This window comes from Apium graveolens, chromosome 6 (assembly GCF_009905375.1).
Source record: "Apium graveolens cultivar Ventura chromosome 6, ASM990537v1, whole genome shotgun sequence".
NCBI lineage: Eukaryota > Viridiplantae > Streptophyta > Magnoliopsida > Apiales > Apiaceae > Apium > Apium graveolens.
In genome coordinates this window covers 141,417,095-141,438,471 of record NC_133652.1, presented here as the reverse complement: position 1 = coordinate 141,438,471, position 21,377 = coordinate 141,417,095, and positions in this window count along the sequence as shown.

The following is a 21,377-nucleotide window of genomic DNA, read 5'->3' as shown; positions in this document are numbered from 1 at the left end:
CACTGATGAGACCACAAGATAAGACTTGAATAGATTCAATCTTTGAAATATTATTGAATGAAAAAGTTATGAGATACTTTATTTAGTCCCGATATATATATATCCACATATATATATATCCCTTTAAACATTTCCTGGAATCTCTGTTATGCAAAGTATGAACAGAGTTTGAAACATCCAATGAATTTTGGAAAGGAAAAGAATTTTGGCATAAACCCGATATCTTGCTGATCAGGCAAAGATACCAATAAGTAACCTTTTCTACTGTAGATGGATGAATTCCTCACCGGTCATCACCCTGGCCGCATTAGGACCTCGCGCTAGACCGTACCCCGGCCCCTCACGCGTTGATGGACTGCCACCCAGCCACTTACACAATAATAGACCGTACCCCGGCCTGTCGCTTATGCCGACTCAATGAGATGGGCTTACTTCCCGAACGTTGGGCAAGTAATCAATTCATTTACCAAATCTGCAACCTCGTTGCGAATATAAAATACACCACAGAGCCGGATTCCCCAGGTTTTGAGCGAGTATTTAAATCCCCTTTAAAAAGGAAGATCTTAAATATAAAAATGAGTTTTGGGATCCGCTCTGACTTTTAAAAATCATTTTGAAGACTCGAAAACACTTTAAAGAGTGTTTGGAGTAAGGCTGATTTAATGAAGTAAATCAGTCCCCAGAATATTAGAAAATATCTGAATATTATTAATTAAATAATATTCCCATAAAGAATAATCTTTATATAAAAAAATAATTGAAGTAGAAGTATTAAAATTTATACTTGAAACGAGTATTAAATAACCAAAGATATATTTATATGAAAGTATTATCTTTATTTGAATAGTCGAAAATAAGTTTGATTGTTTACACCTTATTCTTTAATAAAATAAAGAATATATCTCAGCAAATAATCGGAGTCATAGATCCTCAAATGAATATTCAAATAATATTCAATAAATAAAATAAGCTGAGTCATAATACCTCGAATGAATATTATAAATAATATTCATTAAATAAAATAAAGGAGTCATACATCCTCAAATGAATATTCAAATAATATTCAATAAATAAAATAAGCTGAGTCATAATACCTCGAATGAATATTATAAATAATATTCATTAAATAAAATAAAGGAGTCATACATCCTCAAATGAATATTCAAATAATATTCAATAAATAATGTAAAGGAGTCATACGCCTTCGAATAATATTCGAAATAATATTTAATAATAAAATAAAGTTTCAAGTTATCGAATAAACCTTATTCGATTAATAGTTTAGAAAACTATAACCATACATATATATAAATATATATATATATATATATATAAATATCCATATCCATATATATAAAATCTACTCGGGATCCTCGACTCCCGGTTTTTGAAAATATTTTCACCTTTGGGTCCCTATACTAAGGGTATATGCAAGATACCGCTATCCTCTAGCATAGGTATTATCAACTGAACCAACAGATATATATTTCAAGAATATGAAACAGGCATGCATATATACCATATCACATGCTACAATATATCGCAAGAATTTGCTAAATAACCAACATGCATCTATCGCAAGATAATGCATATACAAGTGTATACATCACAACAACAGTATAACGGATAGAATACTTGCCTGAGCGACTGGGGGTTACGAATGGCTCGGGACGAGTCTGGTAACCTATAAACAACAAGTAAGTTGGAATTTAAACCAAAGTCACTTGTAAATCTATACTTTAACTAACTTAGACTCTAACGCTTGTTTTGCGCTCACTGATTCGCTTAAGTCACTCGGGTACCCTCGGCTCCACCATTTTTAATAATTTAACCTTTACGAGTTTTAAAGCGATTCCTTCTCGAGTGACTTACCAACTGCCTAAAACACTTACCATAAATGTTTCATGCATTAATTAACCCTTTTTGGTCTTTAACCTACATTTCAAAGTAAGGCGAGGGGAAAAGTTTCGTTCGCGAAACGCCGTTACTTGAAACGGTCATTTCTCCTAAACCGTGCATCGGAATCGAACGAACTACATATCAAAACGAAGCTCGTAACATGAGCTATCTAAACATGGCAGTGGTCATAATCTAGCAGGGGGGTTCTCGGGTCCTAATTCTATGCACAAAAACAGTCCAAAGAAAATCGGACGTTACGACGGCTATGTTTACGCGATTTCCAATTTTTAAACCATCCACAATCAACCCAAATCAACCTCAAATACAACATACAACCATCCTCCATCCTTATCACATCATAACCACCCCAACCAATTCAATTTAATCTTTCATACTTATGCTTAAACTTAACTTTAATCATTCTTAAGTTCTTTTAAATCAAAACCACAATAATTACCATTCCATTTACTACCATACCAAATCTCAAACTCTAAATCATAACAACAAGATACAATATCAACCCACTACTCAAAATCACCTTATAATATATATGAACCTAGGGTTTGGAAATGGTATACCTTCCTTGAAGTGGTGGGTGGAGCTAGGAAGCCTTAAGAAGCTTTGAGAAGCCTTAGGAAAGCTTGGATCTTCAAGAAAACAAGAAAAAGTTCAAGTTAAAAACTTGAAAACACTATTCATTGTCTTCTTCCTTGATTAAATGAAGAAGTTAGAGAAAGAATTAATGGCTTAAACTCATGATATAGCCATAACTAAGCATAAAGATGATTAGGGAATTTTCTTACCAATTTAGGATGCTTGGATCTTGATTTTTGAAAAATCTAGCCTTTAAAAATGTAAAAAAGCCGAGAGCTAAGATGAAGAACAAATGCCTTGGTTGTTTTTGATTTTTTGATGAAATGATTTTGCTAGCTTGGTTGGCTTGATTTGTATTTGATTTAGCAATTTACTACCTTGCCCTTGAATTTGTGTGGTTCTTATTCAACCACACCTCCTTCCTTCCCATGTCATGCTTACCTCATCCTCATGATGTCATCCTTCCTTCCTTGTCTTCTTTCTATTGGTTGGATGACATCATTCCCATTGATCCCTTTGATTAACTTCCTAATCGCTTGCCTAATGACCGCTGATCTGTTATACGGTTCGCTTAACTTTCGTTCTCGTTTATCGTTTGAAGGATCATACCCGGGATCTTATTACTTAGGTTCCCTTAACCTTTCTCAATACATTATATTCCTTTTTATGATCCTTTATTATAATCCTTTAATTTAAATCCTTTTTATCCTGTTACCTTATACTCAATTCTCTCCGTATCTTGTGGATTTCCGGGAAAAATCAAAGTGTTCGGAATTGGATTCTGACGATCTTTACATACACTTATATTCCATATAAAGTACTAATAAAATCCCATAAGATCAATAACAGAACCCCTACATAGCGTGGCATGAAAAGTTTTCTCGTTCAGCAAAACACTATTCATAAGGGTTTCAAAATTTCTCAAGAATTGGGGTTATTACAGTCTCCCCTCCTTAAAAGGATTCCGTCCCGGAATCAGATAGAAAACAAATGGGGATACTTTCTTAGCATTACACTTTCTAACTCTCGAGTCAATTTTCCCACATTGTGGTTCTACCACCAAACTCTGCCTAGTTTGATAACCCTTCACCTAAGCACTTGTCCCTTTTCGATCTATAACCCTTTCTGGTTGCTCCATATAGGTTACGTCGGGTTGCATATCTATGCGCTCATATGCCTCTATTTATCTGGCATCTGAATTACACTTCCTTAACATTGATACGTGAAACACGTTACGACCTGCTACATGTTCGGGGTTAGGGCTAGCTCATATGCTAACTTCCCAAACGTCTTAATATATCCAAGGGTCCAACAAATTGTAGTCTTAGCTTTCCTTTCTTTCCGAACCTCATCAATCCTTTCCAAGGGATACCTATAACATTACTAGGTCCCCTATTTCATACTCTTTATCCTTTCGTGTCAAATCAACATACTTATCATGTCCATCTTGGGCTACTACCAGCCGTCCTCTGATTAGATCTATCATATCCTTGGTCCTTTGGACTACTGCGGGTCCGAGCATCTTGCGCTCTACAACTTCATCCTAACATAAGGGAGATCGACATTGTCTTCCCTCAAGGATTTCATAAGGCGATATCTCAATACTGACATATGATCTATTGTCGTAAGAAAACTCAATCCGTGTTAAGTGATCATTCTAATTTCTTTTAAGTCTATTGCACAGACTCTCATTATAGCTTTTAACATTAAAGCTTTTGCTTCTCAATACCCATTCTTTTCCAGTTCGTAATCGCTATCACCTTCCGTTCCTAATATTATACTGGTTATACTTTTGCTCGTTAGCGTTCTATAACCTTTTAATAACCACGTCAACCTTAGTATCACGAATGTGTTCCCATTCCGCATACTACCACCACTTTATTACTCCTTTTTCAGTTGTTTCTATTTTCCGGAATTTGATCAATCAAATAGAAGTAAAGGAATTTGTTGAGAGATCACTATGATCACGAACACTTGTCCTATTGCATAGTTAGTACAGAAGGTGGCCAGCCTTTAGTAATTGACAAGCAATTAAACAATAGTTGGTATCCTACTCGGCTTCTATCACACAGATAGATAGTCATTCGGCAATACCTCCCCTTCTGGAAGGGTTGTTCTTCTCAGCTTACATGAAATGAAAAGAAGAGAAAAGAACGAACTGAAGAGAATTGTATATATGAAAAAAATATACTGCCACAAAATATCTGGCTTGGAACCTACCTCTGAACTATAGAGGTTTGTCATAGGAGAACAAAACTTATACGTATTTATATCAACATCAAGTATTATAGCATCGCATTTCACGTGCCTAAATATTTTCGCTATCCCGTCCATCATTCTATGGACCCACACTCTTCCTCGAGCTTATACATAATCACCTTTGAAACTCCCTCGACATCGAAAATCGAATCTGGGATCTCATTCTATACATCATCGTTACTAGAATTCTATGCTTGCACCGCAACCTTCCTCGTATAATAATACGACTCTCTATTGATAAGAAAGAATAATTATTCACTAGGTAGATACTCTACTTAATTAGTCTATCAATGATAACTTATACACTACCACGACCCGATTAGTGGTACTCAATCTCAACACCCATTCCAATACAACTCTTACGGTTGTAATCAGCTCATTACTCACAGAATCATTGCTGCCTTACTATGGTCCACCACTGACCTACTGTAGTCATTCATTTTCAATGAAGTCTTAATAGCTAACCATACGGAGTCTATCCATGTCGTATCAAATCATTCTAAGGAGGTAACATAATCACCACTCCTGATTCATGAAGAACACTCCTGATCCTGACATACATACATGACATAAAGCAAATAAAAGTGCAGAAGAGTTTCAATCGAAGCAACGATAGCAGGTTAATACCATTCTTAATCATACGCCCTAAATAGAAGAATTAACTCAAGGGTTCATCTAGTCCTTTTTGAAACATGGTTCTGGCTTATCTCAAGATAGGACCTTATAAGATAGATAGCCCGTTCATGGCGATTACACGAATTAAACCTTTACCAACTACTATTACGGTTGGGTATTGCACAGTCATCAGAAGGAATGTCAATCTTCCAAACCATAATTCAACCTTCACATTTTTAACCATCATCACTGTTTTCTTTTGGCACACGCTCCTATAATTATCCACTTACCTTTAAAGTGTCGGCCACCTCTTTGGCCTTTCCTGATAGTAAAATTTCCTTACAGTCAATGTCATTTTAACCACCTCCAAATAAATTTTCTACCTTATTTCCGATCACTGCTTGAGTGAAGATGTTTTCCTTAAAATCAGATGGGAAAAAAAATATCACCATTTTTCCATAAGTTATTGCCTCAGTCTTTAGAGGCTAATCACTGTCAAGACTGACTCTCAATCATACTTAGAACTTTTTTTTTTCTTAAGTCCTAATTGCCCTGAACAATTTCGACCATTACTGGTTCGATCCATACTTTCTCGTGGTTTAACACGTGCCCCACTTGGCATCATTATAATTACGTCATATTTCCTTTATCCACATTTCTATTCTTGAGAATTTTGAATATTACCTTTTTCTTATAAAACCTCTAAGGTTATCCTTCAATCGTTCCTCCTGTATTCCCTAGATACATGGCATATCACAATACCATTTACTATTACTAGAACCATTGTCTATATACCTCTGAAAAATTTCTCCACTGATTCTTAAAGGTTGTTATTACCTTAATCCTTTCCAATTCATACTGTCAAAACTCATACTATCCCTATTAAGGATGAAATGCCAACCTGTATGCATTCCCCTAGGATTCATTTTAAGTTACCAATGTTCTATCCTTAATTCCACCTTTAAAAGGTACCTGCATCCTTCCATGGATAATTCAAGTCATATTTCCTTGATAGATTATCATATTCATCATTCCCACCTCGATAGTCTATACCTAACTTCATAATAACATCTTTATTCAAATTGAGGTCAATTCATATGGCCTCCAAAAGATAACAATGGTTATCCGCTTGTCTTGCCTAATTTGGTAACAATAACAAGGATGTTCTGGAAGATATTGGTCGTGTTCAACGTGAACTTCTTCTTAATAATTCCTTATTTACTTTTGTTGTTTATCTCAACAGTCACCTCAATGTTGGGATATCTTTCATACCTGGCGCCTCCCGTTCTGGGTATCAAGCCACCGGTCTTACATTTCCCATTCTTGAAGGTCACTTCCTTCCTCCAATTTTCTTAATTTCTTACTTTCTTGTCTCCTCAGTCTATCCGCGTCTCATTATTTATCCTTCGAACTACCTCAAGGTTTCCTCGAATCCTCCCAACTTAAAGAGGGTACAATATATGTAACTCTTATGCCTTCAACCATCAATTTTAACTCATGGTGGATCATCATCATCCTGACGATTACATACTTTTCTATTTCTATTGCTATGAGTCTTTAGGGTTTCCTCATACCCAACTCCCTTATCATTCCTCAAACTCTATTGCCTTTTATATTCCTTTCCACTTCAATTTCTTCTTTTTTTTTCCTTTCTCTTATCATTATTTCATGAACCAACACCACATAAGCATTGATTTCAAACATCCCGTCATTCTGGATTCGTGTTCTCAGAACGAATCTTGATAACTTTTACAGCTTAGATTCATAATTCATCATACTCATCCACTTTTGTTCTAGCTCCAAAGCTTTTACACTATCTCCTTATCTTTGGGAATTACTTTCCCGAAAACAATTTACTGAACTTAAATCAGTTTATTCTAACCTCTGGCTCCGTGCCTTTCTTGGTCTTTCACCAGCGGGTGGTCTCTCTCTTAGGAGGGTAAGTGACAAAAATAGTCTTTTATGGTTCGTCAATCATTCAGAATCTCAAATGATTCCTCTATTTCCTTTAGCCAGGCTCTTGCCTCGACTAGGTCAACCTGTTCCTTGGAACTCTGAGAGCTTAGAGACTTAAAGGTCCTGAAAGAATTTCCTATCGCATTGTTTCCTCAAGGTGGTGGTTGGGGATAATAGTCTAAGTTCTATCTAGACAGGTCCATGAATTGCCGTATAGGAGTACCGTCTCGGGTCTCCTTTCCTTACTCAACTTTCGGTTTCCTTAGTATGAAATGTTTCATCCTACTCCCCATAATTGGGGTCATCTTTTAATTTAAAATCCTCATTTTCCACTCCATTATATCATGGGTTCCTTCTATCTTGATGGTGACCTCCCTGACTATCACGTTCAGGGTTTGCTCTAAATCTTATTCCTCAAACTATGGCTCTCATCTAAGTTCTCATCCTTACGCTCTTGAACTTTCGGAACCCAAATTCTATAGGAATACCTCATTATTCCCTTATCATCTTTCTCGATATTAATCTTTTATCTAATTGTTGGCTCCCTGCCTTCATTCATAACTTTTTCTGGCACAATATGATCTTTTCCAATAATTCGGGCTGTATTGCAATCTCAAACAGCTTTTCGGTACCGGCTCCGGTTACCTTCACTTCTATTTCCATTTTCTCAAAATCTCTTATAAACTCTCCAAAAGACATTATCATCTTGAGTCTCTCCTTTTTACTAAGGGCATCAGCCACCATATTGGCTTTCCCCGAATGATAAAGAATCTCCCAATCATTATTCTTGATTAGCTCTAACTGCCTCCTCTGGCATATGTTGAGCTCTTTCTACGTGAAAATGTACTAGAGCACTTATGGCTTAGGTAATTCTTGCACTTCTCTCCATACAAGTAGTGCCTCCAATCCTTAGGGTAAAACTATTGCCACGAGCCTAAGCTCATGAGCGGGGATATCGAATTTCATATTACCTTAATTGTCTTGACATGTACGCGATTACCTTACCGTGCTGCATAAGCACGCACCCTAAGCCCTTGTGCGAAGCGTCACTATACTTCACAAAATCTCTTTTTCTATCCGGCAACGCCAGCATAAGGGCCATCACCAACCTCTGCTTCAGTTCTTGAAAGCTGTTCTCGCATTTCTCTGTCCATTCGAACTTCTCAGTCTTACGAGTAAGCCGCGTTAAAGGGGATACTATCTTTACAACTTGAACGAACCTCCGGTAGTGACCGGCCAATCCTACCTCTGGTAGTCGACCAAACCATGGTCATCAATTCATCAGTGGTCCTTTATCCAATCCTGTCAGGATCCTCCATGGGATCCTCCTCAACAACTATCCCTTCTAGGACAACATCCTCAACCGCTAAATCCTCAATATCAACATCATCCGGTCCTGCATTAGGACACTCTATCGGATCCACAATCCGATCTCCAATTAGTAATAAAATATCATCGTGATGTTGCTCCTCAACCTCAGGGTTCGGAGTCCCGCTACCATATACGATAACGAACTACGCTCCTATCACGATATTTATAAGGGTTCCCATAAGGGTTTTAACTGTCAGTACTACGTTAGGTAGCCCGACTATGAACTTGGCAAGAGTTCTTATTATCTTAGTGAACTTATTATCTTAACGTCCCATCATCTTTGAGGTTTATAACGCTTAGCTCTGATACCATTTCTGTAACACCCCCAGATCCGGGGTCGGGGATCCGGGTCGTCACGAGTTCCATTTCCCTTAATAACACCCAATCTTAATAATTACTCAACTACTCTGTACTGTGACCCCACAATAAACACACACACCACACGTTATAGTCTCAGAGATGAACATCCAAAAATAACCACAAGTCATTTTATTCCATAATTATCTGCCAATACACCTTAAAAGGTTTTCTGAATAAATTTACATTTCTTTGCCATTATTACAATTCATAAATATAAATAAATCTGGTCCATCAAAAGTTGAAAGCCTAGCCTATTGGTAGTTCCTACCTCAGCTACGGCGGCATCAATGCTTCTAGAAAACTGCGGAACGTCTCCTAATCGCTTGCGAATCGGGAGCTTGGTTCTGTTCATCTTTTCTATCTGTTGTTGTGTGATGAAAGAAGAAAGCAAGGGTGAGCAGCAAGCCCACCAAAATAATATGTATAATGATTAATAGTATATGAGTCTACTCATAATACTCATGAAAATCTTGGTCAAAAGAAATGAACCAAGTTTGATATCTTAATGCGATGAAGTCGCAAAATATTCAGTATATATACATATATACTTTTTAAAATAATGGAAGTCCTCTTCCATGCATAATATACACAAAGTCCCATTGTATAACTGTATAAAAAATATCGTTGCAAGGTGATCTCATATATCTAACCTTGTCTCAACGTTTTTCTGAAAATCTTTGTCATTCATAAGACAATTATTAATTAGATATAAGTTTAAAAGATGAAGTTACCAAATACTTCACTACACTTATATCATTCCCAAATACTACTTGAACTACCACCGTTCAAGTTATAATCAATTTCAAAAGTTCATCCCACTGATGAGACCACAAGATAAGACTTGAATAGATTCAATCTTTGAAATATTATTGAATGAAAAAGTTATGAGATACTTTATTTAGTCCCGATATATATATATCCACATATATATATCCCTTTAAACATTTCCTGGAATCTCTGTTATGCAAAGTATGAACAGAGTTTGAAACATCCAATGAATTTTGGAAAGGAAAAGAATTTTGGCATAAACCCGATATCTTGCTGATCAGGCAAAGATACCAATAAGTAACCTTTTCTACTGTAGATGGATGAATTCCTCACCGGTCATCACCCTGGCCGCATTAGGACCTCGCGCTAGACCGTACCCCGGCCCCTCACGCGTTGATGGACTGCCACCCAGCCACTTACACAATAATAGACCGTACCCCGGCCTGTCGCTTATGCCGACTCAATGAGATGGGCTTACTTCCCGAACGTTGGGCAAGTAATCAATTCATTTACCAAATCTGCAACCTCGTTGCGAATATAAAATACACCACAGAGCCGGATTCCCCAGGTTTTGAGCGAGTATTTAAATCCCCTTTAAAAAGGAAGATCTTAAATATAAAAATGAGTTTTGGGATCCGCTCTGACTTTTAAAAATCATTTTGAAGACTCGAAAACACTTTAAAGAGTGTTTGGAGTAAGGCTGATTTAATGAAGTAAATCAGTCCCCAGAATATTAGAAAATATCTGAATATTATTAATTAAATAATATTCCCATAAAGAATAATCTTTATATAAAAAAATAATTGAAGTAGAAGTATTAAAATTTATACTTGAAACGAGTATTAAATAACCAAAGATATATTTATATGAAAGTATTATCTTTATTTGAATAGTCGAAAATAAGTTTGATTGTTTACACCTTATTCTTTAATAAAATAAAGAATATATCTCAGCAAATAATCGGAGTCATAGATCCTCAAATGAATATTCAAATAATATTCAATAAATAAAATAAGCTGAGTCATAATACCTCGAATGAATATTATAAATAATATTCATTAAATAAAATAAAGGAGTCATACATCCTCAAATGAATATTCAAATAATATTCAATAAATAAAATAAGCTGAGTCATAATACCTCGAATGAATATTATAAATAATATTCATTAAATAAAATAAAGGAGTCATACATCCTCAAATGAATATTCAAATAATATTCAATAAATAATGTAAAGGAGTCATACGCCTTCGAATAATATTCGAAATAATATTTAATAATAAAATAAAGTTTCAAGTTATCGAATAAACCTTATTCGATTAATAGTTTAGAAAACTATAACCATACATATATATAAATATATATATATATAAATATCCATATCCATATATATAAAATCTACTCGGGATCCTCGACTCCCGGTTTTTAAAAATATTTTCACCTTTGGGTCCCTATACTAAGGGTATATGCAAGATACCGCTATCCTCTAGCATAGGTATTATCAACTGAACCAACAGATATATATTTCAAGAATATGAAACAGGCATGCATATATACCATATCACATGCTACAATATATCGCAAGAATTTGCTAAATAACCAACATGCATCTATCGCAAGATAATGCATATACAAGTGTATACATCACAACAACAGTATAACGGATAGAATACTTGCCTGAGCGACTGGGGGTTACGAATGGCTCGGGACGAGTCTGGTAACCTATAAACAACAAGTAAGTTGGAATTTAAACCAAAGTCACTTGTAAATCTATACTTTAACTAACTTAGACTCTAACGCTTGTTTTGCGCTCACTGATTCGCTTAAGTCACTCGGGTACCCTCGGCTCCACCATTTTTAATAATTTAACCTTTACGAGTTTTAAAGCGATTCCTTCTCGAGTGACTTACCAACTGCCTAAAACACTTACCATAAATGTTTCATGCATTAATTAACCCTTTTTGGTCTTTAACCTACATTTCAAAGTAAGGCGAGGGGAAAAGTTTCGTTCGCGAAACGCCGTTACTTGAAACGGTCGTTTCTCCTAAACCGTGCATCGGAATCGAACGAACTACATATCAAAACGAAGCTCGTAACATGAGCTATCTAAACATGGCAGTGGTCATAATCTAGCAGGGGGGTTCTCGGGTCCTAATGCTATGCACAAAAACAGTCCAAAGAAAATCGGACGTTACGACGGCTATGTTTACGCGATTTCCAATTTTTAAACCATCCACAATCAACCCAAATCAACCTCAAATCCAACATACAACCATCCTCCATCCTTATCACATCATAACCACCCCAACCAATTCAATTTAATCTTTCATACTTATGCTTAAACTTAACTTTAATCATTCTTAAGTTCTTTTAAATCAAAACCACAATAATTACCATTCCATTTACTACCATACCAAATCTCAAACTCTAAATCATAACAACAAGATACAATATCAACCCACTACTCAAAATCACCTTATAATATATATGAACCTAGGGTTTGGAAATGGTATACCTTCCTTGAAGTGGTGGGTGGAGCTAGGAAGCCTTAAGAAGCTTTGAGAAGCCTTAGGAAAGCTTGGATCTTCAAGAAAACAAGAAAAAGTTCAAGTTAAAAACTTGAAAACACTATTCATTGTCTTCTTCCTTGATTAAATGAAGAAGTTAGAGAAAGAATTAATGGCTTAAACTCATGATATAGCCATAACTAAGCATAAAGATGATTAGGGAATTTTCTTACCAATTTAGGATGCTTGGATCTTGATTTTTGAAAAATCTAGCCTTTAAAAATGTAAAAAAGCCGAGAGCTAAGATGAAGAACAAATGCCTTGGTTGTTTTTGATTTTTTGATGAAATGATTTTGCTAGCTTGGTTGGCTTGATTTGTATTTGATTTAGCAATTTACTACCTTGCCCTTGAATTTGTGTGGTTCTTATTCAACCACACCTCCTTCCTTCCCATGTCATGCTTACCTCATCCTCATGATGTCATCCTTCCTTCCTTGTCTTCTTTCTATTGGTTGGATGACATCATTCCCATTAATCCCTTTGATTAACTTCCTAATCGCTTGCCTAATGACCGCTGATCTGTTATACGGTTCGCTTAACTTTCGTTCTCGTTTATCGTTTGAAGGATCATACCCGGGATCTTATTACTTAGGTTCCCTTAACCTTTCTCAATACATTATATTCCTTTTTATGATCCTTTATTATAATCCTTTAATTTAAATCCTTTTTATCCTGTTACCTTATACTCAATTCTCTCCGTATCTTGTGGATTTCCGGGAAAAATCAAAGTGTTCGGAATTGGATTCTGACGATCTTTACATACACTTATATTCCATATAAAGTACTAATAAAATCCCATAAGATCAATAACAGAACCCCTACATAGCGTGGCATGAAAAGTTTTCTCGTTCAGCAAAACACTATTCATAAGGGTTTCAAAATTTCTCAAGAATTGGGGTTATTACAAACTGACTCTGTGACTCATACATTGCATCCATCCGCCTGGAAAGCCTCCTGTACTGGACATCAGCCAATCCCGAACCATCTCCTCCCTGGGATCTCGAATGACCTGCCTCTCCCCGAGCCTGACTGGCCTAGCCATGGTAGCACCAGTTGCTGGAACTCCTTCTGGAAGGTGATAACCCAAACCATGTGACTCGGGCTCTCCACCCGTCTACTCCTGCATCACATTCAACGTCGATGAATCAATAGGAGCGGCTGACATCTGCAGCTGCTCATAAGAAGGCCACTGGACTCCACATGCCTTATAAAGCTGCGTGACAATAGAGGCATACGTGATAGAGTACTGCGACTTCCCCCTCAAAAACTTCAAAATCCCTTGGTAGATGTACTCACTAAGGTCCACATAATACTCATCATTCAAAATCCCCCACAACAACCTCTCCATTGGTGGCTAGGGTTTTAGTAAAAGTCTTTTTTTTTGCACACTCAAAATCAGCCACATAAGATATATTATATAGAGAGTAGAAAAATAAATTATAACTCTTAACTAATTGGGAGTTATTATTAATTCGAAATTCCTATTTGTATTATAATTAAGTCTCACTTAATTATTTAACAAATAAATTTCATAATTAATATTAGTAAATTTGAATATCATTATTTATCTAATTAATTAAGTCAAACTTAACTAATATTATAAATAATTCAAATTACTTTAATTTAATTTAAATCCAATTTAAATTAAATAATCCTTCAAGCATTCTTTGTGTGAGAACCTATAGGTTATTATTACATTGGCAACGAATTTTAAATCTAATTTAAAATCGTAAACAATGAGTGGCATCTAGTAATACATCATTGCTACCCAAGTAATAATAATTGAATCGGTGATTGATTAAACCTTTCGTGAATAATGTACAATGTAATATAATCCCTTTAACCAAATATTATAGATTAAACTAGAGGCATGTAATGTGTCATCCTCATCATAGTTTAATCCAAGTTTCCTTGATCAATCAGTAGACTATCATATCAAATCAACATTTGAGCGTGGCCACGCATTTCATAGTCTAGCTCACACAAGAGGCCAATAATATCACTCCTAAAATAGGAGGGTTAAATCCCATCTAGATCATTCATATTTCTCATACGATTTATAATATACCTAATGTCCACTTTTATCATTATCCGGTCAAAGATAACTTTTAATGGAATCAATGTATATTAATTCTCGTATAGAAATATAATGACTTCAGGTCTAAGGGCCATTACATCATTATCACTGTGAGAATTACTTATGACACAACACACATGTAGAATCTCACATTGGGTCTGTCCAGCACCATGTACATATACATCTGCATGTGTTTTTGACTTTAGTATCACTATACCTATGATCAATGAGATGTGATCATCAGTCAACAAACACACAAGTTTTAATGCATTATTATTGTCCCTTAATAATAATACTCGACTAGGGACCTTTAGGAATATTGATACTATTCTCATAATCTCATTTCTAAGTCACGTACTTAGAGATATAGAATTGCATATCATATTCCAAGGACATTTATTAATCTAACATTTATATCGCAGTAAATTAAGAATTAATAAATTATAAATAGAATAATCGATAGAACATACACATTAATAATCCTAATGTCTTAAACTAAAACATCATAGTGTTGTCTCTAGGGCACAAACACTAACAATCTCCCACTTGCATTAGAGTCAATCACCCATGTATCTAATACTCATGGAACTCGTATGACCATCGTACTTCTGCTGCGACAAAGCCTTAGTCAGTGGGTCTGCAACACTATCATTACTATGCACTTTACATTTATATTTCCTTAATCATTAATCTCATTAATAAGGTGATATTGCCTAAGGACATGCCTAAACAGTCTTCATGGCTATTTCAAAAAAATATCAATATATTCGGCTTCCATAGAATCATCAATGTTCTTGCTGTGAACTATTCAAGCTAACATCAATTATATTTAGACAAAACATAAAACATACATAAATTCATAATCATGCTTGTCTGTCCAAAAATTAGGTTCAGAAACTAGTATCAGTGTAACCCATTACAATCAGTTCCCTATCTTCTCCATACACCAAAAATAAATCTTTAGTCCTCTTTAAGTACTTAAGAATATTCTTGAAAACTATCAAGTGACCCTCACCTGGATTAGACTAGTATCTGATCGTCATGCTCAAAGCATACGAAACATTGGGATAAATACATATCATTGTACACATTATAGATCCAATTGCTGACGCATCTGGAACTTTCTCAAACAGCCCTTATCATCTAATGATTTAGGGGGCAATTATCTTTTGAGATCACTATCCCATGAGACATCGAAACATATCCGTTCTTTGTCTCTTGCATCATAAAATGATGTAATACTTTATCAATGTATGTACTCCGTGTAATAACCCCAAAATTTTGAACTTTTTGTAACCCTTATGAATAGTGTTTTAGCTGAATGAGAAAACTTTTCATGCCACACTATGTAGGGGTTCTGTTATGGATATTCTGAGATTTTATTAGTACTCTATATGGTATATAAGTGTATGTAAAGATTGTCAGAATCCAATTCCGAACACTTTGATTTTTCCCGGAAATCCACTAGATACGGAAAGAATTGAGTATAAGGTAACAAGATAAAAAGGATTTAAATTAAAGGATTATAATAGAGGATCATAAAAAGGAATATAATGTATTGAGAAAGGTTAAGGGAACCTAAGTAATAAGATCCCGGGTATGATCCCTCAAACGATAAACGAAAATGAAAGTTAAGCGAACCGTATAACAGATCAGCGGTCATTAGGCAAACAATTAGAAGCTAATCAAAGAGATTAGTGGGGATGATGTCATCCAACCAATAGAAAGAGGACAAAGGAGGGATGATGACATCACAAAGTTATGCAAGCATGACATAAGAAGGAAGGAAATGCGGTGGATTGTTAACCACACAAAACCAAGGTTAAATTGGTAATTAACCTAAAATAAAACAAATCTAATTCAATCAACCAAGCCAAACATTTCATTTCATCAAAACAAAAAACACAAAACCTCTTATTTCTTCATTGCTCTCGGCTTTTTCCATTTTCAAGAGAAAGAAATTTCAAAACTCAAGATCAAGGCTTCCTAAATTGGTAAGATAATTCCCTAGTCATCCTTATGCATAGTTATGGCTATCTTATGAGTTTAAGCCTTCAATTCTTTCTCAATCTTCTTCAAGAAATCAATGAAGAAGACAATGAATAGTGATTTCAAAGTTTTTAACTTGATTTTTTCTTGTTTTCCTTTAAGATCCAAGCATCCCTAAGACTTCTCAAGGCTTCTTAAGGCTTCCTAGCTACTCCCACCACTTCAAGGAAGGTATATCATCTCCAAACCCTAGATTCCTTTGTATAATAAGATGATTTTGATTGTTATGGTGATATAGTAGCTTAATGCTTGTGGTTTAGAGTTTGGGTTGGAGTGGTAGTGAAATGGAATGGTGAATCTTGTTGTTTTGGTTAAAAGAACTTAAGTATAGTTAAATTCAAGCTTAAGCATAAGTATAAATGTTAATATTGAATTTATTGGGGATGTTATGATGTGATAAGGATGGACTTTGGTTGTATGAATGGATTGGGGTTGTTTGGTGATGAATTGGAGTGATATAAAATTGGGTAATCACGTAAACATAGCCGTCGTAATGTCCGATTTACTTTAGGCTGTTTTTATTCTTAACATTAGGACCCGAGAACTCACCTCTAAGTTTTGACCATTGCCATGTTTAGATAGTTCATGTTACGAGCTTCGTTTTGATATATAGTTCGTTTGATTCCGATGTACGGTTTAGGAGAAACGGCCGTTTTAAGTAACGACGTTTCGTGAACGAAACCTTATCCCTCGCCTTACTTTGAAACATAGGTTAAAGACCTTAAAGGACTAATTGAAGTATGAAACATTTATGTAGAGTGTATTAGGAAAATGGTAAGGCACTCGCGAGAGAATCGTCTTAAAACTCTTAATGGCTAAATTATTAAAAATGGTGGAGCCGAGGGTACTCGAGTGACTTAAGAGAATCAGTGAGCGCAAAACGAGCGTTAGAGTCTAAGTTGGTTAAAGTATAGATTTACAAGTGACTTTGGTTTAATTCCAACTTATTTGTTGTTTATAGGTTACCAGACTCGTCCCGAGCCTTTTATCACCCCCAGTCGCTCAGGCAAGTTTTTTACCCGTTATACTGTTGTTGTGATGTATATATGTATATGCATTATCTTGTAATAAATGCATGATGGTTATATTAGAAAATTCTTGTGATATATTGTAGCATGTGATATGGTACATATGCATGCCTGTTTCGTATTCTTGCCATATATATCTGTTGGTTCAGTTGATAATACTTATGCTAGAGAATAGCGGTAATTTGCATATATCCTTAGTATAGGGACCCAAAGGTGAAAACATTTTCTAAAACCGGGAGTCGAGGATCCCGAGTAGATTTTATATATATATATATATATATATATTTATATATATATATGGTTATAGTTTTCAAAACTATTAATCGAATAAGGTTTATTCGATAACTTTATTTTATTAATGAATATTATCTTGAATATTCATTCGAGGACTTATGACTCCTTTATATTATTTATTGAATATTACTTGGATATTCATTTGAGGATGTATGACTCCTTTATTTTATTTAATGAATATTATTTATAATATTCATTCGAGGTATTATGACTCCGCTTATTATTTATTAATATTCTTTATTTTATTAAAGAATAATGTTCGATATTTAAACTTAAGATATTACTTTCGTATAAGTATATCTTTGATTAATTACTATTCATTTGAAGTATAAGTTTTCCAACTTCTACCTCAATTATTCTTTATGGGAATATTATTAAATAATAATATTCAGATATTTCTTTATATTGAGACTGATTTACTTTATTAAATCGGCATTATTCCAAACACTCTTTAAAGTGTTTTCAAGTCTTTAAAATGATTTTCAAAAGTTAGAGCGGATCCCAAAACTCATTTTTATATTTAAGATCTTCCTTTTAAAAAGGGGATTTAAATACTCGCTCAAAACCGGAGGGATCCGGCTCTGTGGTGTATTTTATATTCGCAACAAGGTTGTTGTCTTGATAAAAGAGTTTTTGATTATTTACCCAACACTCGGGAAGTAAAATTCTTGGAACAAGTTAATCCATTAATAGGCATCGCCTGGGAAATATCGGTGAGTTTTCCTTTCCAACTAGATACGACTTCTTGGTGGAGCCGTATCAATAAGTTTCTACTTGGGGAAAGGGGGAACGAGCTTTACGTTTCAGAGTCATGGTTTTCATCTGAACTAGGAGTGGCGTAAGTGGTCGAGTGGCGCCGGCCCAGCCTTATTATATTGGCCCAAATGGCCTGGAAGTTCCACTAAGGCGGTCCATTCCTTAGGAGTTCAGTGTTCGGTTGACAAGTAAATCCGACAGGTTCTCCTCTACATGTAGAAAATGTTGGGGTTGTACTACTATGACTGATCATCGTAAGTGGTCTTCCTGGCGCGGCAAACTCGCGTAATGAGTTCATCTTCCAATTGGATATTTCTGCAACACTACCCAGAGCACTTCGATAGAAAGGCTACGGTTGGGTGATTGTTGAGTGTTGGCAGGGTCGAGTTTCAAAATGATGTTTGCATCAAATGAAGTATCTCGTAACTTCATTTTATTTTGATGATATTTTAAAGATTTATTCTATACAAATTTTGTCTTGTAACTTAATCTATGGGATGAACTAATTATACATTGAAAGGTGGTAGTTCAAGTAGTATTCGGAAAAGATATAAGTATATTGGAGTATCTTGTAACTTCATCTTTTAAACTTATATCTAGTAAATGATTATCTTATGCATGTCAAAGATTTTCAGAAAAACGTTGAGACAAGGTTAGATATATGAGATCACCTTGCAACGATAGTTTTATACAGTTATAAACTGGAACTTTGTGTATATTATACACGGAAGAGGACTTCCAAGATTTTGAAAAGTATATATGTATATATATACTGAATATTTTGCGACTTCATCGCATTAAGATATCAAACTTGGTTCATTTCTTTTGACCAAGACTTTCATGAGTACTATGAGAAGGCTCATATATTGTTAATCATATTATATATTATTTTGGTGGGCTTGTTTCTCACCCTTGCCTTCTTCTTTCATCACACAACATTAGATAGACAAGATGAACAAGACCAAGCTCCCGATTCGCAAGCGGTTAGAAAACGTTCTGCAGTCTTCGGGAAGCGTTGATGCCGCTGTAGCTGAGGTAGGAACTACCAAGAGGCTAGGCTTTCAACTTTTGATGTACCAGACTCATGTATAATATGAATTGTAATAATGGCAAAGAAAATGTAAATTTATCCAGAAAACCTTTTAAGGTGTATTGGCAGATAATTGTGGAATAAAATGACTTGTGATTATTTTTGGATGTTCATCTCTGAGACTATAACTTGTGGTGTGTGTGTTTATTGTGGGGTCACAGTACAGAGTAGATGATTAATTATTAAGATTGAGTGTTATTAAGGAAAATGGAACTCGTGACAACCCGGATCCCTGACCCCGGATTTGGGGGTGTTATAGAAGTGGTATCAGAGCTAAGCGTTATAAACCTCAGAGATGATGTGACGTAAAAATAATAAGTTCACTAAAATAATAAGAACTCTTACCAAGTTCATAGTCGGGCTACCTAACGTAGTACTGACAGTTAAAACCCTTATGGGAACCCTTATAAATATCGTGATAGTAACATAGTTCGTTCTCGTATAGGGCAGCGGGGCACCGAACCCTGAGGTTCAGGAGCTTCAGCATGAGGATGTTTTATTACAAGCTGGAGATCAAATTGTGAATCCGATGGAGTACCCTAATGAGGGACCAGATGAGATTCATATTGAGAATGTTGCTGTTGAGGATGTTATTCCGGAAAGGATTGTGGCTGAGGAGGATCTCATGGAGGATCCTGATGAGAATGAAGAGAGGACCGCTGAGGAATTAATGACCGTAGTCAGGGCGACTACCAGAGCAAGAATGGCCGCGAGGGTGGCATTAGAGGATGAAGAGTTACCAAGGGCACAAAGGTTAATGAGGGCAGAAGGAGTGAGGCCTTCCACGACACCAATTATACCAGTATCAGACCCTCTTGCAGAGGTTCCTGTAGATATCCATGAGGTTCCACCAATTCCTGTTCCATCCCTGGTACAGAGCCCAGCACCTACTAAGGAAATGCCACCTTTATCTCCTGCACCATTGTCAGCTGATACCGTGCTTGGTTATCCATTTGGATCTCCTAGGTCTGCACCACCTGCACCCCATGGACTGCTAGATGCTACCACTCAGGCTTCTCTTATCGCCAATTATCATATGACTTTGGGTGGCCTGTCTGAGGCCCGTAATGTTAGGAGTGATCTGTTGGATCGACTTACTGCACCGAGGATTGAGGGTGGGGTACTTCCGGCAGGATTAGCTCATAGCATGGAAAGGATTGAGGCTACCACCCGTGTTACAACTAGAGGCCATCTTGAGGGTCAGATTGATCCAGCTCTACTTGCAACTATCCTAGACCTCATCACCGCTTTAATGGAGCAGGTTAGGGATGTCGTGCGTGCCCGCATTTCTTGATCCATAATAGTGTGCAGAGTCTGAGCAATCTGACAAGAATTTCATGCAGCACCACTTTTGGAGGATTAGCCTAAGTTATGAATGATTAGTTTTAATGACGAGATGATTATCTATGGTAGTACTTTTGGGATAGGAGCGATAAGATCAAATGATGTAATTCTCTTTAATATGTTCAGTTGTTGTACCCTCGAACAAATGGTTATGTATATATCCGTTAATTTCAGTTCAGATCAGTTTGTTTGTGATAAGATCACATTGTTAATTGCACTATTAACACTTAAGAGAGTGTCATGAAGTTTATCGAACTTAAGAATTCATAATTTGCAATCGTGCAAGGACTAAACGAGGGAAAGACTTAAGCAAAGTAAGTAAGACAAATATCTAGAGATTCTCAAAAATT